Here is a 23,048-nt window from a genome sequence, read left to right as displayed (position 1 = left end):
GCATGTCTTACAACCTGTCTATGCTGGCATCTGCCTCATTTGGCTCAAGTGACTGATGAATTTGCATCAAGATACCAAGTTTGTCTGGATGCACAGCTTTTAATGTCAACAACAGAATATATAGGAAGTGGGTTTTTTCACAATACCAAAATTTCAGTCTTTATCAATATAAGTGAAATTTTACAGCACTAATTACAATACAATAGATATAATAATTGTAAATATTATAATTATTATTTTTATTAAGCCTATGTATACAGATTTGCCAATATGCTAATGACCTGTTTTAAGCATTCAGATTAGGGCGCTACGATAATCGTTTACATGATGCACAATATATCTGAGCTGACATTTTGGTCACACTTTATATTACATTATATTATATTACATTAAGTACAATGTACTTATTGTGTCCATGTTGTTTTGCAAAACACTTAGTCAAAGACACCTAATATAAAGTCAGGCCTGGCATTCTTATCAAATATATCAAAATTGTATTTAAAATGCATTCATATTTTAGCATTATTTATATTAAAGGGGACATATCATGAAAATCTGACTTTTTCCATGTTTAGTGCTATAATCGGTAGCCTGACTACGTCAGACTTCCTACTTCCGCTCAATTTCATTTTGCTTCTGTACTCAGTCTGATACAGCGTCAGAGCTTTCTGTTTGCCACCGGTCTGGAAACAGCCGGGCCAATCAACGAACAGAGGGCAGGCTGAGAGCCGTGACGTAGATGCTAAGCGCCGAGTTTTACATTGTAGGTTAGAGAAATCGAAAACCGAAACGACCACGGAAATAGGAAACGAGACACGGGATGCAATTCGCTCTGTTATGGAGAACATTCAACTCTTTTTCAAACTGAAGCCAGAACAAGAAGAGTGTTTGATAAACATTTTAAGTCTTTAAATCTTTAAACAGATTTGAGTTCGATGCATGATGTCTGTGCTTCGATGCGGCTGTACAGGCGCATAACATACGTCATAACTAAACGTATCTGATTGGCTTACGGGTAACCAATGATTTTAAACTTCAGACAAGCGCCCCCTAGCGAGAGAGAAAACACTTCTCTATTATGCCATTCCAGACTCTGTCTACGAAACAAAGTGAAGTAGCAGAGTCTGGTATTACCAGGCTATATAATCGGGTCCCCGGTGCATCTACCAACCCAAAAAACGTGAAAAAAGACAACCCAGTAACTTTGTTTTGGTAAGCTTTTCTCTGCAAGTATGTGAAAAAACGAGCCATATAGATTTCGCTTCCCTAGTGACGTAGGAAGGGGATCTTATTATAATATAACTACCAGTGCTTTCCACACATAGACTTTACTTGGGCGGGCCGCCCACATATAATAACGGCCGCCCAAGTATATTCAGAGACACATTTTTGTCATATTATTTTTATCCTCTTATACTTTTATATCCGCGCAAAATAATGAAACCATCCGTGATCGATTAACTAGTCGTTTCGTACCTGCTCGTTATGTGTGCGTCAGAACTGTTTACTCCCACTAACATTCAAACGGGCGCTGCATTTTGCAAAGTCACAAGGGGGCGCTGTTGCGAGTTCTACAAGCTCACGCAACAGTGCTTCAAACTGCTTCAAAGTGATTCTCAATCAAGAAAAGCGCAGATTTATGCCAAGCGATTGCTAATGAACTCAAGTTGATGAATTATTACAATGTCTACTTTATGGCCTTTATATAAAATGTTTTAGACGATTGTAAGAATCTGAAGGATCAGCCTGCAATAGTACAGATATTTCAAAATAAGAGTACCTGTGTATTTCGGGCTTGTTTATAGTTAAAAGTCACAAGTTTTTTCTTATTCTTTTGGGCATTATTGGTATTTTGGTTACACAATAAATTGTATTTAATTTGATTTCCATTTAATTCATAGTAAATTATTGTAGTCTCCCCCACAGGAAGAAAACACTAAGAACATTATTTAACACATATTATTCATTATATAAATTTTACTAGTAAAATCTGTGTCCCATTCACTGAGAGAGACACTATATGACAACAAGGAGAACATAGGAAAATGTAAACCATTTAAATGCTGTAATTTTGCATAATTTACAGTGCATAATAATGCATAATATTAGTATGTAATTAAATGTAATATGTTATGTAATTAAAATTTATTTCAATAAATAAAAATACTGTTAAAAATCACACATTATTTGTTTGTCACATGTAGTAGACCATTTTTGTGACGTGGGTAATAGGAGGATTTTTTGCCCGGCTACCACCGCAAGTATATTTCAAACCTGTGGGAAGCACCGCTAACCCTTAATTTGCATGTTTTCACCCTCGGCGCCAACATTTTGTTTTTGCAAGTACCAGTTCTAACGCCATGGCAAAAGTTCAAGCAAATGTTCTGTCGTTGACTGCACAGACGAGCACGAGCACTTTTTAGAGTTTCGTTAGCTTGGGTAGCCGGCAAGTTGACCCTGACAAGCTCGATTGCTAAAAAAGGAGCATTTCTGTCCAAGCGTTATTTTGGAAAAAAAAAAAAAATTAGACCATTCACAGCATTTGATATCGATCATAAACGTTAGCCTGGTGTGTATGGCTGGGTGTCCATACGGGTTTTGCACAAAAGATTAACATGACGGCACATGCTAGTCGATGAGTTGAATCAACTCCACAGCAACTACATAAACCAACTAACCATTCAGAAACGTCCATTTTCATTCTAAAAGTTGTAACTTCTTCCTGAGTCTCTCCATCAGTGTCGACTCCGGTTTGAACAATGTAAGGCTGAACACCGTTACTGACAATCCTCATTTTGGCTGCATGAGATTCTCCAGCTTTGTTGTTGTTGAGCAGCCTAAGCGTGAGCTGTTAAAGCTCCGCCCTCTTCTGGAAAGTGGGCTGGGAGCAGCAGCTCATTTGCATTTAAAGGGACACACACAAAAACGGCGTGTTTTTGCTCACACCCAAACAGGGGCAAATTTTACAAGCTATAATAAATGATCTGTGGGGTATTTTGAGCTGAAACTTTACAAACATATTCTGTGGACACCAGAGACTTATATTACATTTTGTGAAAAGGGGCATAATAGGTCCACTTTATCAGTATTGATATAATATATATTAGCTAATTGTGCATGCTCATTTCTCCTATTTTTATAATTGGTTTTACCCATATTCCATTTAATTTTTTATATTATCTGAGTAATATATATAGAACTGTCAGAGGTTTATGACAAACTAAATTGAAAATCAGTTTGAATGTGTTTAGACAGATTTGGACCTTTTTAATATGGTGGACATGCAGATGTATGAAGGTAATTGAATGTTGCATTACCAAAGATTTTTGTCTGCTGTATAGATGCTGTATAACTGCGCTAGTTTCTTTTCATCTTGACAGGCATTCTAGAGTAGCCTTGTTTAGCCTGATGCAGCATATACTCACTAATATTTCATTATATTTTAGTATGTTTTACCAGTGCACAATTCTTTTTCTGGGGCTAGAAATATATAAGCAAGAAATGGACTTATATTTTCCATCTGCTGCCTTTGACATCATGCTCTTAAGATTTCTTTGTCACATTGTATTTTACAGCTCAGGTGATTGGCTCTAAAAGTTGTTGTCTCATGAGGAAAGATTGCAAGTTTCACATTGTGTTTTTTGGGCGGTTCTGATGAATGTGAATGCTGACAAATGCTAGTTTTCTCCCTTGTTGCGGCCTGCTAATTGAGAAGCCTTGATTCATGAGATCTAATTAGCTTTCTGAAACAAAAGAGAGCGAAAAGTAGGAAATAGCCTTGAAAAGCAAGGCTACAGTGACTCAGTGTACCAGTGTGTGACTGAATACATATTTGCAAATCTTTGAAAAGTAGCAAAGCAACATGTTGTGATTTTGTGTTGAACTGTGGAAATGAATCTGTCAAACGGGTGACATCAGTTCCCAGTAGCTAAAGAAATTACACTGCCAATACAATCCTTTGAGAGCGATGTCTATTTTGCTTGCAGTTCTCATTTTACTTTGCACATCTCTCTGTATCTTCCGCATGCCTTTCAAAACATCTCTCATGCTTTTGTTTTTCAGTGTTCTGTTTTAATGGAAACATGTATCAGAATGCTCTTGCTGGGAGGATGAGATTGTGTTGGGTGAGAGCGGCGTCTCACGCAGCCCCTCTCGTGAACTCAGTGCCTGAACTTCAAAGCAGTAGTTTTGACTTTTGAAAAGCGCTGTGAAGAGCCCTCAGAGGTTATGCTGCTTCTTAGAGTTGAACCGGTTCATTTGAGACGAACTGTAAAAGTGATATGAATGACTGTAGACGTATCAGATGTGTCGTGAAGAAGAGTAATTGTTTCCAGTGGGTGCACAGCTTTCCATTTCCCAACACAATGAGGTTTGAATTCATATGTTTGAGTTCAACTGCATCTGAAAATCGTCATTCAAACCTGTCTCAAAGCCTATTCACACATGCTTCAAAATGTTCACATCTATAAACATTGATCATAGTGTACTCAAATTTGGTAGAAGGAAGATCAAGCATGCTTGCTTGAGGCACAAGAACCGTTGACTTGAGCTTCCATTGACTATATTTAGCTCTTTTCACACTTAAAATAGTTAACCTTGGGTCATTCTAAACCCTGAGTAAATGGAATCCTGGGTTATCTTGCTTCACATTTCACATTGCTCATAATTTACTCGGGGTTAACAATTAATCCTGGGTATTCATAAGATGACGTTTCACAATGTACATTCCTAAACCCTGGGTTAACGTTCTTATTTGCATATTTGTGGTGCCACTGTCATTGATTGGATAAACGCATTGTGCATCATTGTATTACTTACTGTACTATCGAGTTTATACTGAATGGACATTTCGGACTATGAAGGTAAGAATGAAACAATCTCTTCTTCACTCAAATTGTCGCATTTTCTGTGAGCATTTGGCATTTTTCCTCTTAAACTCTGAGTTTACTGTTTATATGCAATGCGCAGTGTTTCCGTGACTGTCCAAAGCAGGCAATATGAGTATACGATTGGTTGTCTAATGCTAGCTGTAACATTCCACATCGTTTCACAAGGGGTTTTCATACTGTGCTTAACCCCAGGTTATCGACGTTCTAAACACCGCTTTTAACCTCGGGTAAAGGAACGTTTCATACTTGTAATTGAAAAGTGGGGTAAGCACCCCTTTTTAACCGGGGTTATGAAACCTTGCACCGCTTTTGCAGAGTTAACCCCACATTGCAGTGCCAAACTTGTACAGTGTTAAACGATGCGGTGTTTGTAAATTCAGCGTTTGGGAGGAAAATTGTCAAATGCTGACAGAAAACACGACAATTTAAATGAAGAAGAGACCGTTTCATTCTTACCTTTTATAGTCCGAAATGTCCATTCGGTATAAACTCAATACTACAGTCGGCAAATGGATAAACACGATAGTACACTCGGCAATACGAGGATGCGTAATGCTAAAGCTATGTAAACAGGTCACGTGCTGCATTTATCCAATCAATGACACTGACACCGCAAATAAGAACATTAACCCATAGTTTAGGAAAGTAGAATGTAAAACGTCAGTTTATGAATACACAGGATTAATTGTTAACCCTGATTAAATTATGAGCAGTGTGAAACGTGAAGCAAGATAACCCAGGATTCAGTGTACACGGGTTTAGAATGACCTAGGGTTAACTATTTCATGTGTGAAAAGCCCTACACTGTACAAGTTTGCCATTGTAATGCGGGGCTAATGCTGCAAAAACAGTGCTAACCCTGCTCCGGAGTAGAGTTTCATAACCCCGGGTAAAAAGCAATGCTAACCCTGCTTCTAAATTACAAGTGTGAAACGTTCTTTTACCCAGGGTTAAAAGCAGGGCTAAGCGCAGTGTGAAAAGCTGATTTGAGTGCTCTGTGTACGTTCACTGATCAATGTTATTATGTAAATAAAAGCGATTTGTGTCTCTTCAAAAGATGGATTAAACCGATTCATGTGGATTTATTTCATCATCGCTTTATGAACGTTTTGAACCATCAGAGTTCTGAAAAGACTTTCAGTGGAGGGACAAAAATCTATCAGATTTTTATTAAAATGTTCATTTGGGTTTCGACGATGAATGAAAGTCTTATGGGTTTGGAATGAGAGTGAGTGACAGAATTTTAAAGGTGCCCTAGAACTTCTTTTTAAAAGATGTAATATAAGTCTAAGGTGTCCCCTGAATGTGTCTGTGAAGTTTCAGCTCAAAATACCCCATAGATTTTTTTTCATTCATTTTTTTAACTGCCTATTTTGGGGCATCATTAACTATGCACCGATATATAGGTTGCGGCCCCTTTAATTCTCGTGCTCCCCCTCCTCCGGAGCTCGCGCTTGCCTTGAACAACATAAACACAGTTCACACAGCTAATATAACCCTCAAAATTAATCTTTACAAGATGTTCGTCATGCATGCTGCTTGCATACATCGGATCATGTAAGTATAGTATTTATTTGGATGTTTACATTTGATTCTGAATGAGTTTGATAGTGCTCCGTGGCTAAAGCTAACATTACACACTGTTGGAGAGATTTATAAAGAATGAAGTTGTGTTTATGAATTATACAGACTGCAAGTGTTTAAAAATGAAAATAGCAACGGCTCTCTTGTCTCCGTGAATACAGTAATAAACGATGGTAACTTTAACAGTACATTAGCAACATGCTAACGAAACATTTAGAAAGACAATTCATAAATATCACTAAAAATATCATGTTGTCATGGATCATGTCAGTTATTATTGCTCCATCTGCCATTTTTCGCTGTTGTCCTTGCTTGCTTACCTGGTCTGATGATTCAGCTGTGCACATCCAGACGTCCTGCCCTTGTGTAATGCCTCGATCACGGGCTGGCATATGCAAATATTGGGGGCGTACATATTAATGATCCCGACTGTTACGTAACAGTCTGTGTTATGTTGAGATTCGTCTGTTCTTCGGAGGTCTTTTAAACAAATGAGATTTATATAAGAAGGAGGAAACAATGGAGTTTGAGACTCACTGTATGTCATTTCCATGTACTGAACTCTTGTTATTCAACTATGCCAAGATAAATTCAATATTTAATTCTAGGGCACCTTTAATTTTTGGGTGAACTATCCCCTTAATACTAACTAGTCGATTAAAAATAATATTGAGAATACTAACTAGTCGATTAAGTATTTTTAAAAATTACATACCTGAAAAAGTGATGCAAATTAGCAGTTATAAGTAAAAGGTGGGATTATGTTCAGTTCAAGAGTTTAGTTCAATTCAGTTCCAGACAAGATCTCAGACATGATATCGGAGCACATGACAGCTAGGATGGAGATCAATATTTTGAATCGAACGCATGATTAAAAACTTTTTTTATTGCAAAAATCTATGCACAACCTCATCCCTTCCCCATCTCGTTTAATGATCCACTCTTTATTCTTAGAAGCTTCCCTGTGCTGTAGTATGCATTTCCCATTTTCAGGCGTCCTCCCCGTCAGAGTCGATGAGTCACTCGTTCGCAGATCGGCGGCTGTTACCGGTGGCCACCAGAGAGAAACGCAGCATCCACCTTTATTATTGCGCTGCAGACCTGAGCCCTATGAAATAGCTGTAATTACTTCAGCTCCATTCACTAACGTTAGCCAGCTAAAAATATCCACTGACAGCACAGGAAATATAGAATTTTAGCACATACGTCCATCAGTTCACATGTGTGCTTCAGCAGGTTTGATCTGCAGAGCTCATTACCTGATGTGTTGGGGAAATATTTCTCGGAGCAGACCACGGCACTAAATATACTCTCCGTAACCCTGCTGCGGCTAAGCAGGTCTTGATGGATGCCTCTAAACGCAGCGTAAAGGACTGATAGCCATTGGTCTATGAAGTCCATTTATCTCTCACGCCAACACTGTGTACAAAGAGCTCAGAATGCAACAATATTTCAATCAGCTCTGCTCCCGGTGCTTGCTTTAACCGTTGCATGTCTCTGAAAGCTGCCAACTGCAGCAGAGGAAAATAAGGAACACTCAGGTTCTTTTTTAGGAAAATAAGGTACACTCCATACACACATATGCCACTTTAGATTTAAGTAAACCATCAATGGCAGATGTCAGTGAAGGAGGACATTGTCTATAATGTATAAACAGATAATAAAATGACTGAATTAAATGCTAAATGCATTTTATATTTACATTTATTTATATTTTTATATTTATGCATTCGACATTTATGCAAAGTGACTTCTATACTTTTTTATCAGTTTATGCATTCCCTGGGATTCAAACTCCCAATTTTGGTGTTTCTGGCACCACGTACTGTTTAAGCATATTAATGTTTCATTGCGTTTGTTGTAAATATAAATGATTTTTAATGATGTACTGTAATACTAAACACACATCAATTTAGCATCTACCTCAGCAAACTGCACTGAAGAATTGTGGTGAATATATTTCAAGATGAATATATATATATTAATATACAAGTATAAGTTCTTGAAAGAAGTCTCTTCTGCTCACCAAGGCTGCATGTATTTGATCAAAATACAGTAAAAACAGTAAAATTGTGAAATATGATTACACTTTAAATTAAATGTTTTCTATTTTCATACATTTTTAAAGCTGAATTTTCAGCATCATTTCTCCAGTCTTCAGTGTCACATGATCCTTCAGAAATCATTCTAATATGCTGATTTGCTGCTCAAGAAACATTTATTATTATTATCAATGTTGAAAACAGTTGTACTGCTTCATATTTTGTGGAAACTGTGGTGCATTTTTTCATTCTTTGATGACTAGAAAGTTGAAAAGAACAGCATTTATTTGAAATAGAAATCTTTTGAAGCAATACAAATGCCTTTTGATCAATTTAATGCATCCTTGCTGGATAAAAGTATTCATTTATTTAAAAAAAAAGTTTTGAACCGTAGTGTTTTTTTTAATTTTGTGTTCAGCAGAATAAAGTCATAGATGTTTACGACATTTCGGATGAACTATCCCTTTAATTTTAACATGGCAATAAATTCAGTGAAACATGCACTAGTTAAATGAACTCAAAATGGTCTGGCTGTCTTTGCCAGCACTTGTAGAATAACATCATGACGAGTGGTACATCCGAAAGTGCAAAAATCCAAAAGATAATAGTTGGCTAGTAGAGCTACCCAGGTGGAAAAAAGTACACTTCTATTAATGTACTTTAAAGTACTCTTTTCGTGCACTAATTTTCAAAAAATGCATTTAGTTACCATTTACAGTACACTTGAACCCATAGTGTACTACAAGTGGGAACTAAATACATGTTTTAAACACAGAGATAGTATGTTAAAAGAACATTTTAGTTCATATTTAATGGTGTCTCAAAATAGCACAGTTGAGTACACTTAGATGTTCTTAAGATTATCTTAAGAAGTACTAAAGAAGAATTTTTAGTATATTAAGTACAAAATTAGTGCGTGAAAATAGAGCACTTTAGGTACACTATAAAAATAGAAAGAAAACTTTTTTCTTTGATCTTCTTTGATCCTCCTCCCGCTGTCAAGTGTATTGTAGGCCTCTTTCATAACTTCACATCTACCTCTTTTATAATTAATTTTCCATTCTAATGTGTATTTTTCACATTGACACTTGTATTAGAAAATGATTAAGATGCAACAAATCACTGCTTGGGAATAAGATGTTAAAATACAAACTGTGTTCCATGTGAACATCGAAGTGCAGGACCATTCTGTCTTATATGGGAAGGTTGACATCTATAATTCAGACTGTCTTGGCTTGTCTTCCAAAATGGCAGGTTTGTTTGGATACTTGTGAAATGTTGGCAGTTGCTGAATGCTGTTTAAGCTTGTGAGCTGTTTGGATGGAATGGAAATGAGAAATGTGAATGTAGGATGCAGTTTGTGCGATTGTGACTGTGAAGAAAGTTACCCACATCTGGCGAAGGTCATTGGATTTTCTTCCTCTGATTCAGAAGTCCCTATGGCATTCTTAATATTCTCCTCATTAAAACATGGATCGCAAACACTGCTTTTATATTGATATTTTTGAACCTTTATGTACATAAAATGAATAAGCATCCAGTGACAGCTAAACATTATACAGTATATATTCAGTGATTGTTCCTTTCTGGTCATGAAAGAACAAAATTTAGTGTTTTTCCCTTTTTCATAAAATATGATTTTATTCCAGAACCTTCTTTTGAATCACAGAAAGCTTTTGTCTCAAGCTCAGAGGAGCTGCTTGATTATGTGCCTTCTGAGAATTGGTGATAAGAAGCAGTTTCATGTGGGTGACTCATCACAGCTGAAAAAGAATTTATTTTGTTACATTGTACCCCCTAGAACTTTAGTTTCATCTTTCAGTGTACAGTATGTAATACTTAAATCACAGTCCAAAAAATACAGTTTCCTCAGTGATTGAGAACACAAAAACCACAGTGTTGTTCACGATATTATGTTTGTGTGAACAAACTGAGTTTGTAAAGGAAGCAGAATGATTCATTTTCGGCTCTTTTGTCTTGTCTCCAGACTTTTATGCTGTTCAGAGTAAGGAGGGGTATTTCAATGCAGTGTACTTTGTATTTTTCATTGTATTTCATGCATTTCCTTTTAAGTTAAGTTAAAGTTGATTATTTTTAACTTAAATTTTTTAATTTTTTTCTTTAAATTATGAGAAATATAAGTGATAACAATAACTATGTGATAGTTTAAGGCCATCAGGCCTAAAATAAAGCACTTTTGCATGTTCAAATCTAATAATATAATATAGGGTGATTCTGTGTCAAATCAGCTGTATGCAAAGTGACCCAAATTTGGTTTTTAACCACTGAAAATGTGTACAATTTACCAATTTAGTCATGGAGCCGCATTAAGATCTCCATATCTCTGGGATTGAACCATCAAGGGCCTTTAAAATGAAGATACCAAAAGGAAAGTTCAAGAACCAGAATCTAAAAGGACATAAAGATATCTTTAATACTTGTGTTACAGGCATGCAAACCTGAGGCAAAAGAACACAAGAAGTGCTTTTTGCCATTTTTGAACTGTCACTGTTGGCATATAATGAAACAAAGATTGTTAGTCAACAAATTTTACTAATAGACTTACCAATCTCTGTGTAATAATAAAATAATGATGCTGCCATCTTTCTAAAGTCATTTTCACACCCCTCTAATTTGGCTCCAAATCTCAGGTGAAAATTGTCATTTTGACCCCCCCTCTACAAAATAGTGAATTACTCAGTAAATATACATCCGTGAAATTTAATATTTTTGCTTTCATCACTATTTATGTTTGTCTGTCAACAGAAAAATATGAACAAAATCAAAAATTTGAGCCGGGAACCTCCGTTGACACGGAATGACCTTATATAGTTTAACTTCCTTCTTGTTGCAAGATGTGAAAGTGCTTTAATTTATTTAATTTGTGTGCATTGAGTGAACTTACTTGTACGGATCTGATACCCTTCTGGATAATGTACTTGCAGTTATTATGCAGCTGTGTCATTTGCATAGAGTTGATTCATAAAGTCTGACCCCAGCTCTTGAGTTACATTCTAGCTGCTTGAGTATTGCCACTTATGAGAAATGTTTCTTCTAAGTCACTTGGGTATAAAAAATGTCTGCTGAGATCAAATGTAACTGTAAACGTAGGCATGAAATCCTTGATAAATGAACCATGTAAAAGTTGGTGCTCGGTTCATGCAGCGCAGCTATAAATCAGCAACTCTCACACTGAATGTCTCTATTATTCAACAATAAAACAGGGAGGAGGGCGAAAAGAACTGCAGAGGTCATCATTTCATGTTAAGGTGATGGTGAACGTGATGGTTTAAAGGGATAGTTAACTCAAATTAGGTCTTTTTATCACCCTCAGGATTTTTCATTAGGTAAATGTTATGTATTCATTCGATTGTTAATAAATAAAGTTTTGGGGGCGGCAAGATTTTCTTTTTCATTTTGAAAGATGTCTCTTCACCAAGGCTGCATTTATTTGATCAAAAATACATTAAAACACTAATAATGTGAAATATTATTACAATTTAATATATATAAATTTATATATTTTATATATAATTTATATTATAAAATATAAATTTTAGAATAATTTAAAATAAAAAGTAATTTATTCCTGTGATGGCAAAGCTGAATTTCAGCAGCTATTACTCCAGTCTTCAGTGTCACATGATCCAAAAATCTTTCTAATATGAAATTTTATTAAAGGTATTAATTAAAAATTTTATGTTTTATGTTTTATGTTATGTTACGTTACGTTACGTTACGTTATGTTACGTTATGTGTTATGTTACGTTATGTTACGTTATGTTATGTTACTTTGTAACGTTATGTGATGTTACGTGTTGTATTGTGTTATGTTATGTTATGTGTTATGTTATGTGTTATGTTATGTGTTATGTTATGTTACATGTTACGTTACATGTTACGTGTTATGTTGTTGTTATGTTTTATGTTATTTTACGTTATGTTTTGTTATGTTACGTTATGTTATGTTACGTTATGTTATGTTACGTTATGTTATGTTATTTTATGTTATTTTATGTTGTATGTGTTGTGTTATGTGTTGTGTTGTGTGTTGTGTTATGTGATGTTATGTTATGTTATGTTTTATGTTATGTGTTATGTGTTGTTTGGTTATGTACGTTACGTTGTTTTGTGTTATGTTATGTTATGTGTTTTGTGTTGTGTTGTGTTGTGTTACGTAATGTTACGTTACGTTACATTACGTTACGTTGTTTTGTGTTATGTTATGTTTTGTGTTATGTTATGTTATGTGTTTTGTGTTGTGTTGTGTTGTTATGTTACGTTACGTTATGTTTTGTGTTATGTTATGTGTTATGTTATGTTATGTTGTTATGTTTTGTTATGTGTTGTTATGTTATGTTATGTTACATTATGTTATGTTTTATGTTATGTGTTATGTTATGTTATGTGTTATGTTATGTGTTATGTTATGTGTTATGTTGTTATGTTATGTTATGATGTTATGTTGTTAGGTTATGTTATGTTATGTTATGTTACGTTACTTTATGTTTTATGTTATGTGTTGTGTTGTGTTATGTTATGTTATGTTACGTTACGTTACTTTATGTTTTATGTTATGTGTTGTGTTGTGTTATGTTATGTTGTTATGTTTTATGTTATGTTATGTTACGTTACGTTATGTTATGTGTTATGTTATGTTATGTTATGTTATTTTATGTTACGTTATGATATTTTATGTTATTTTATGTTACGTTATGTTATGTTACGTTATGTTATGTTACGTTATGTTATGTTACGTTATGTTACGTTACGTTGTTATGTTATGTTATGTTACGTTATTTTATGGTTTGTGTTGTGTTATGTGTTGTTATGTGTTATGTGATGTTATGTTATGTTACGTTATGTTTTATGTTATGTGTTATGTTATGTGTTTTGTGTTGTGTTGTGTTGTGTTGTGTTGTTATGTTACGTTACGTTATGTTTTGTGTTATGTTGTTATGTTTTGTTATGTGTTATGTGTTATGCTATGTTACATTGTTATGTTTTATGTTGTGTTATGTTATGTTATGTTGTTATGTTATGCTATGTTATGTTACGTTATGTTTTGTTATGTGTTGTGTTATATTATGTTGTTACAGTATGTTATGTTTTATGTTTTATGTTATGTGTTATGTTATGTTATGTTACGTTATGTTATGTGTTATGTTATGTTATGTTATGTTATGTTATGTTGTTATGTTTTGTTATGTGTTGTGTTATGTGTTATATGTTGTTATGTTATGTTATGTTCTGTTATAACACATAACATAACACATAACGTAACATAACATAACGTAACAACATAACATAACATAACATAACATAACATAACATAACATAACATAACATAACATAACATAACATAACATAACATAACATAACATAACATAACATAACAACGTGTTGTGTTGTGGTGTTACATGTTGTGTTATTTAAAACCTGATGCAATGCTTGTGCCATTTGAGTCAGAATTTGATGAGATTTTGCTGAAAGATTATCAGTGAATAACAACTTAAATTTTGGACTGTTCCTTGCACAAAGGAGAGGAGCTTCAGATAAGATAACACATGAGTCATATGTACAGTACTACTTTTATAGTTCATTTACTCTGTAATTTGGTCTTTTTTTGCAGCTTGAAAGTGTCTGATTACAATGAACCATTTATTTATTTTTTTTTGTATGGAGAAGAGCTGCGTGCGCCGTGTCTTTTCAACTACATGCAACTCATTATGAGTTCTCTCCCTGGACAGACATGCAAATAAATCCTTAAAGAGTTAAAGGTCAGAAATTATTCACCACATGATACGATCATTAGTTTAAACGTCCTTCGGGATCTGTGAGTCAGAACTAAAAAAAAAAACGATTTCTCTTTTTGTTAAGTGGGCTTTAAATGTACATTTGCATATTCAAGCGGCCGTTCGTGTTGAAAGACTGACGTCGGACATCAGAGATTATGAATTTATGAATGTAGATTTATGCCCTTCTATTAAAACCCTGGAATTACTTTAAATCTGAAGTTTATAATTGCCACCATTTTATGTCAAAGAGACTCTTATTCACCATGTTGTGTTATTTATGACGCATTATTTGCTTTCGGGCTGAATTTCCCACCCCGCTCATAATGCTTGAGTGCGTATGGTTATGTTTTGATGGCCCTTGAAACCTTGCTGGTTGTGCTGAATGACTACGTGGGCTGTTTACTCTCCTGTAGACAGTAAGGTACAGTAGAGCGAATACATTAACACCTGCCTCCGTTTCCTTTTAACAAGCTCTCCACTTCCAGCCCAAGAGACTCGCTGTCTCAGTTCTGCATCATCATCCCTGTAGCTATCGCTGATGCTTGTCAAAGAACAATGGAGAATGAGCATTTATCTAGCAAGTTAAAGGCAATAATAAAATAACTTTATTTATCTTTATTTATTCCCCCTCCATATTTTTTCCGTTTTAGAAAAAAAGGTTTAATGGGGTTCTATATGGAGCCCTAGGATTCTTGACTCAGTTTTAACGAACCATTAATGCCAGTAAGGTTCTAAACATGAAGAAATGTCTAAATACTTTGATGTTTAACAATTTTTCTAGAGATAAAGTATGTTTATGAGCTGCTTAAAATTAAAATTGAATTAAAATGTATTAAATAAAACTAAATCCATTAAATGACCCTTAAATCCATTAAAAACCCCTAAAAGGTTCTATATGAGGCCTCACCCTCATGTCGTTCCACACCCGTACGACCTTCGTTCATCTTCTGAACACAAAATGTCGGCTCAGTATTGGCCAAAGCTGATCACTTGAGCAGCATGACGCATGCATGTGATGCTGACGCAGGAGCCGGCCAATAATGAGTCAGTGTTCTGATGTAGAACCTGGAAGCGCTGGACGTAAACAACGTATGAGAATAACACAGAAGAGAAGATGTTGCATAAAGTCTTTATTTTTGTAATGATATTGCACACAAAATGTATTCTCGTCACTTCATAAAATTAAGGTTGAACCACTGTTAAAACCATCGACATGACTAACAATGTCTTTAGTACCTTTCTTGACCTTGAAAGTGTTGATTATATTGCTGTCTATGGACGAGTCATATAACTCTCGGATTGCATCAAAAACTCATGTCGTTCCAAACCCGTAAGACCTCCGTTCATCTTCGGAACACAGTTTAAGATATTTTAGATTTAGTCCGAGAGCTTTCTGTCCCTCCATTGAAAATGTACAGTACAGTCCAAAAGTTTGGAACCACTAAGATTTTTAATGTTTTTAAAAGAAGTTTCGTCTGCTCACCAAGGCTACATTTATTTAATTAAAAATACAGTAAAAAACAGTAATATTGTGAAATATTATTACAATTTAAAATAACTGTGTACTATTTAAATATATTTGACAAAGTAATTTATTCCTGTGATGCAAAGCTGAATTTTCAGCATCATTACTCCAGTCTTCAGTGTCACATGATCCTTCAGAAATCATTCTAATATGCTGATTTGCTGCTCAATAAACATTTATTATTATTTTCAATGTTGAAAACAGTTGTGTACTTTTTTTTTCAGGATTCCTTGATGAATAGAAAGTTCAAAAGAACAGCATTTATCTGAAATACAAAGCTTCTGTAGCATTATACACTACCGTTCAAAAGTTTGGGGTCAGTAAGAATTTTTATTTTTATTTTTTTGAAAAGAAATTAAAGAAATGAATACTTTTATTCAGCAAGGATGCATTAAATCAATCAAAAGTGGCAGTAAAGACATTTATAATGTTACAAAAGATTAGATTTCAAGATAAACACTGTTCTTTTGAACTTTCTATTCATCAAATAATCCTGAAAAAAAAATATTGTACACAAATATTTTGTACAATTGTACACATTAAATGTTTCTTGAGCAGCAGATCAGCATATTAGAATGATTTCTGAAGGATCATGTGACACTGAAGACTGGAGTAATGATGCTGAAAATTCAGCTTTGATCACAGGAATAAATTACTTTGTGAAATATATTCAAATAGAAAACAGTTATTTTAAATTGTAATAATATTTCACAATATTACTGTTTTTTTACTGTATTTTTAATTAAATAAATGTAGCCTTGGTGAGCAGACGAAACTTCTTTTAAAAATATTAAAAATCTTAGTGGTTCCAAACTTTTGGACTGTACTGTATGTACGGTATACTGTCCATGTCCAGAAAGGTAATACAAACATCATCAAAGTAGTCCATGTGACATCAGTGGGTTAGTTAGAATTTGTTGAAGCATCGAAAATACATTTTGGTCCAAAAATAACAAAAACTACGACTTTATTCAGCATTGTATTCTCTTCCGGAATCCTTTCCATTGAACTGATTTCATTGAACTGATTCCATTGAATCCTTTCATCTGTCGGCGTTGGTAATGCATGTTTACGTCGCCGTGGTTGTTTTTGGCGATTAGGACATCCGCGACATTTTGAAGCATCAAAAATACATTTTGGTCCAAAAATAACAAAAACTACGACTTTATTCAGCATAGTATTCTCTTCCGGGTCTGTTGTCAATCCGCGTTCACGACTCCGCTTCTTCTTCTTCTTTCCTGTTTTACGGCGGTTGGCATCCAGCTTATTGGTGCATTACCGCCCCCTTCTGCTCCGGAGTGTGGTTCACGTAAGACGCTGCTGACGTGTTATCTGGTGCGCCAGAGCTTCATTTACAGTCTGAGGGAGATGCACGCTGTATTCAAGCTATTCTACATTGTTTGTATTTTGGTATTGCTATATTTTTTAAAATGGTGCATAAGTGTGCATGTCGCGGATGTCCTAATCGCCAAAAACAACCACGGCGACGTAAAAGTGCATTACCAACGCCGACAGATGAAAGGATTCAATGGAATCAGTTCAAAGGAATCAATTCAATGGAATCAATTCAATGGAAAGGATTCCGGAAGAGAAGACAATGCTGAATAAAGTCGTAGTTTTTGTTATTTTTGGACCAAAATGTATTTTCGATGCTTCAAAAAATTCTAACTAACCCACTGATGTCACATGGACTACTTTGATGATGTTTTTATTACCTTTCTGGACATGGACAGTATACCGTACATACATTTTCAATGGAGGGACAGAAAGTTCTTGGACTAAATCTAAAATATCTTAAACTGTGTTCCGAAGATGAACGGAGGTCTTACGGGTTTGGAACGGCATGAGGGTGAGTCATTAATGACATAATTTTCATTTTTGGGTGAACTAACCCTTTAATTTGTGTTCCAAAGGACTTACGGGTTTGAAACGACATGAGGATGAGTAATTAATGAAAAAAATGTGGGTGAACTAACCCATTAAGTTAAATGTATGAATTAATTTACTCAAATATTTCAATTTAAGAACAATTAAAATGTTTAAGTACAAAATAAAAACCTACCAGTTCTGCTTACTTAAACTTTGAATTTCTTAACCTAAAAATTGATGTAACCGATTTTTTTTAAGTTTTGCCAACTTATTTGGGTTTACAGTGTATTGAACCATTTCTTAAAGGGTTAGTTCACCCAAAAATGTAAATTCTGTCATTAATTACTCACCCTCATGTCGTTCCAAACCCGTAAGACCTTCGTTCATCTTCAGAACACAAATTAAGATATTTGTATTGAAATCTGAGAGCTTTCTGTCCCTCCATAGACTACCACTTAAACGCTTCAAAAAGTTCATAAAGAGATCGTAAAACTAACCCGGCTGTCTATAGAGGGACAGAAATCTCTTAGACTTCATCAAAAAGATCTTCATATGTGTTTCGAAGATTAATGAAAGTCTTACAGCTTTGGAATGACATGAGGGTGAGTAAATGATGACACAATTTTCATTTTTGGGTGAACTAACCCTTTAAAGGTGCAGTAAGATATCTGTGAAACACTATTGATATTTGAAATCAGCACTCAAACAAACACACCCCTCCCTTCATTGCTCCACCCCCAAAATAACAAACATGCTATGCAAGTATGAATGAATCAGCTTGTGATTCAACAACAGCATATCTTTGTTCTGTGAAACAGCAAAAACCAATGTTACTCACATATTGAATAGAAACAAAGCAACTTTGGCGTCCGTTTTCAGGCCTTCCTGCTGTCTTAAGTCTCTCCAGCACTAGAAAGTTTCTCCAATTTTAACGCAGGTCCTAAAGCTCTTGCCTGGTCATGATCCTTCTTTTTCCAATTATATTCATCTGACCTTTACCTCTTTGGTAATATTGCAGCAATCTCTCTTGCACAAAAATGGTCTTTCTATAAATGTAGACTATTACAATTCTACTGCTGGTTGGCTACAAGAGTGTTTCGGTGCTCTGTGGATTGGTCCAATCCAATTTCTTTTTTGTCCTATTTACACAGCCAGGATTATGTACAAACAGACACATATTCACAAAATCGTTGATTTAAATTTCTCAGAAACTGCTTACTGCTCCTTTTAAAGTATAACCAAAAAGAGATGAAAAGCATTATCAAATCTAATATGATATAAACACTTTATGTGAGACCAGTAGCAAAGGGGATTTAGGCTCTGAAATCGCACTTGTTTCAAAGAAAAAAACAGCATACAGGTTTGAAATGGCATGAACGCTAGTAAACAATGCCATTTTTGGTCTTTTAAGTGCTTAATTTGTGACTGAAATTAGCCAAAACATGTTTGAGTTCCATTTAGAAAGGCTGTTATTCATTGTAGACATCAAAGCGAGCACAAATGTCCCAAATCCGGCCCTCTGTTTCTACATTCTCATTAAAGGACAGCAATCTCGCTTTCCCCAAAAATGTCTTTGATAAGGCGACTTCACACAGAAGGCAGATTCATTAGCTCTCAGTTCATTCCCACAGAATGGCTGTTCATAGAGTTACCTCAGGGACTGGAAAAGTCACCTTTCCCCTTTCAAACGCTAATTAATTTTTCTGCTTGAAAAGAATTCACGTTCGTCCTTTTGTGTCCTTTTGTTTCTTATGAATTACTACCTGGAGGAGGAATAATGCCATAGCTAGTAATATCATTTTAACAGAATGCAAATTGTTCTGTTGAATTAAGTATGGCTCATATACAAATATAATATACAGTACAAGGTTGCGGTCTGTACGATTTCTTTTTTTTTTTTTTCTTCTTTTAAAAGAAATCAATACTTTTATTCAGCAGGGACACATTGCAGTGATGAAAAGTGACAGTAAAGACATTTAAAATGCTTCTAAAGAACTTTTGAAAGAACTCTTTTTTGAAAGAACTTTCTATTCATTTTTCACTTTTGAAAGAACTTTCTATTCATCGAAGAATTCTGAAAAAAAAAATGTATTACAGTTTACACAAAAATATTAAGCAGCACAATTGTTTTCAACTGTTTTCAGCAAATCAGCATATTCAAATGATTTCTGAAGGATCATGCTGAAGACTGGATAATGATGCTGAAAATTCAGCTTTAGAAATGATTAAAAAAAAAACATTTAATCATGTTTCACAGTATTACTGTTTTTAATGTATTTTGATCAAATAAATGCAGCCTTGGTGAGCAGAAGAGACTTCTTTCAGAAAAATTGGTATCAACCCCAAAGTTTTGAATGGTATGGTGCATTGCCTCCAAAAAATATTTTGCACCTTGAAATGATGCACATAATTGAGATTGTATTATATAAAATACAAGGTTCCCATTGTCACAAAAACTGGATATTTCAATATAGTATGTGTGTTTATTTCAAAATTATGGGAAAACTCATGCCAGTTAATCAATGACTCATTACTGGATGAATCAGTCGTTTTGAACTAATCTTGTGAACGAATGATTCAATATCAAATACTTAATAAATTCATGGCAAAGACATGTTGTCTGTTGTTCTGTTGTGAAATATTAACTTTTCTAGTTTAACTCTGCTTTAAAATATTTCATCTGCTAGATGATTTTCTGAGTAAAAACTGTTTGTAACCCACTGTGATATTCAATTTGTGAGCAAATTTTTTATGTGTCAGTTCTTTCAATGAACTGGTCAAATGGTTCACTAATCACTCTAAATGTATCATTAGTGAATCAGTATAAATCAAAACAATTTTTTTTAAAACCGTTAGCCAGTCATTACAATCAGCTATAAATTTAATGGAAATTTACTGGTCAAAAAATTTGGGAACATTGGAAATATCAAACAAAGTGGCATTATTTTATTGAAATATATAGCATAGGCACATGTTATAAGCAAAACATCTCACAAAAACCATTTTTAGGCTTTAAAATTCATGTTTAAAATTGACATATAATTGACAATAGTGGAAAGTGCTCATAATTCATGTGTTAAATGTGTAAAAGTGAGGTTTTTTTTTTCTTTCTCTCTGAGAAAGACATTTTGAGAGAAACATTTTGACGAAATGCTTTTTGGGGCTGTTTTAATTGTGTGCCACATTTTACATTCAGATCAGTGTTTGAAAGGTCTGGTTCATGCTGTTGGAGATGACTAATTGTGCTCTAATTAAAAGAAATGCTTGACTCAGCAGGGAAAATAACCAGCAGGAGGCAGTATTGAACATCCATATGTTATGTCAAATGTCACATTTTAAAGCAGCAAATCACTGGATTTGATGATACTTAACGTCTAGAGTCTTATTGATTTGTATTGCAGTATTCTGTTGTTTACGTCATTTATTGCATAATCTAAAGCTTTAAATTTAAAGCCATCCTCATTTTGAGCTCCTTGTCTCTCGAATTCCCCTGCCTGATGGATTTTCTGTCCTGCACGGCTCCTCCGTACTCCGTCGTTTTAAGACTTCCCTTTTATAGAAGCTAAGTGGATTTGGCAGTCTTCATATACTAACACTGACATTTCCTGCATGTCTGGGAAACAGGGCGCGGGATATGAAAGCGTGTGCAGGCTGAGATCAGTAATCTGAACACGTGTGAATGCAGCTCTCTCCATGTTGAAAGGGGGTGAAGACTCGTTTGGGCCCCTGCACAGTGAAATGCTGATGTGGAGGAAGTGGCGTGTTAAGGCTTCAGATTGGAGGCTGCATTATGAGAGTCTGCTGTGCTCCACTGATTTCAGAATTGCAGTGACCGAACGGCGAGCGGGAGATTAATTGCTGAACGCACATGGCCGGAGTGATTCTTTTTCGTCCTAGTGCTTTTTTTTCCTGTGAAATTGTGTTTGTGTATCTGGCTATCTAGGAAGATCGATCGATGCAGACAGAAGACAATAGCTAGATAAGTAAATGGATAGATGCAATTTTGGAACAATAAAACTTTAAACAATCTAACAAACACTGTTGGGTTTTTAAGTGCTAAAACAATTAATTTGGAATGTTTACTTGCTTAAAGTCATTATTTAGAGAGTATTTAAAGGGATAGTTCATCCAAAAAGGAAAATCCTGTCATCATTTACTCACCTGTCATGTCGTTCCAAACCTGTAAGACTTACTTTCTTCTGTCGAACACAAAAGATCCTTTATATAACAATGATTGCGATTGATTGATTAATTGATTGATTGTTTGATTGTAAATGTTCCACTGAGGTATAAATTTGAACGCACTGAGCTTGCATCTGTTCATTTTGGGCTGTGCAACAAAGTGTTTGTTTTTCTCCGTTCCTCAATGACAAATTTTTTCCTCTTATACTTTTGGTTGATACTTCTCAGTATTATCAATCATTTGCAAACAGTGTTTAATAATTATCAGCATTTTCGTTTGAGATCAAAGAGCTCTCATTTGGTTGGCCATGTTCGTAACTGCCAATTTTATGTGTATCTGTTCAATTTTTTTTTTAAAGAAATTAATTATTTTATTGCGCAAGGAAGCATTAAAATGGTCAAAAGTGACTGCAAAGATTTGATAATGTTGGAAAAGATTTTATATATACAAACCCGATTCCAAAAAAGTTGGGACACTGTACAAATTGTGAATAAAAAAGGAATGCAATAATTTACAAATCTCATAAACTTATATTTTATTCACAATAGAATATAGATAACATATCAAATGTTGAAAGTGAGACATTTTGAAATGTCATGCCAAATATTGGCTCATTTTGGATTTCATGAGATTCCAAAAAAGTTGGGACAGGTAGCAATAAGAGGCCGGAAAAGTTAAATGTACATATAAGGAACAGCTGGAGGACCAATTTGCAACATGATTGGGTATAAAAAGAGCCTCTCAGAGTGGCAGTGTCTCTCAGAAGTCAAGATGGGCAGAGGATCACCAATTCCCCCAATGCTGCGGCGAAAAATAGTGGAGCAATATCAGAAAGGAGTTTCTCAGAGACAAATTGCAAAGAGTTTGAAGATATCATCATCTACAGTGCATAATATCATCCAAATATTCAGAGAATCTGGAACAATCTCTGTGCGTAAGGGTCAAGGCCGGAAAACCATACTGGATGCCCGTGATCTTCGGGCCCTTAGACGGCACTGCATCATATACAGGAATGCTACTGTAATGGAAATCACAACATGGGCTCAGGAATACTTCCAGAAAACATTGTCGGTGAACACAATCCACCGTGCCATTCGCCGTTGCCGTCTAAAACTCTATAGGTCAAAAAAGAAACCATATCTAAGCATGATCCAGAAG

General features: G+C 34.9%; 1 protein-coding gene across 1 annotated transcript in view; it reads left to right on the top strand.

The window, feature by feature from the left end:
• asic1c (acid-sensing (proton-gated) ion channel 1c) overlaps positions 1-23,048 on the top strand; it is a 107,873-nt gene that overhangs the window by 34,435 nt on the left and 50,390 nt on the right. The gene's annotated exons all lie outside the window — the stretch shown is intronic.

Source organism: Megalobrama amblycephala, linkage group LG22, assembly GCF_018812025.1.
Source record: "Megalobrama amblycephala isolate DHTTF-2021 linkage group LG22, ASM1881202v1, whole genome shotgun sequence".
Classification (NCBI taxonomy): Eukaryota; Metazoa; Chordata; class Actinopteri; order Cypriniformes; family Xenocyprididae; genus Megalobrama; species Megalobrama amblycephala.
Note: the sequence above shows the minus strand (reverse complement) of the source record. Positions and strands in the feature narration are given on the sequence as shown.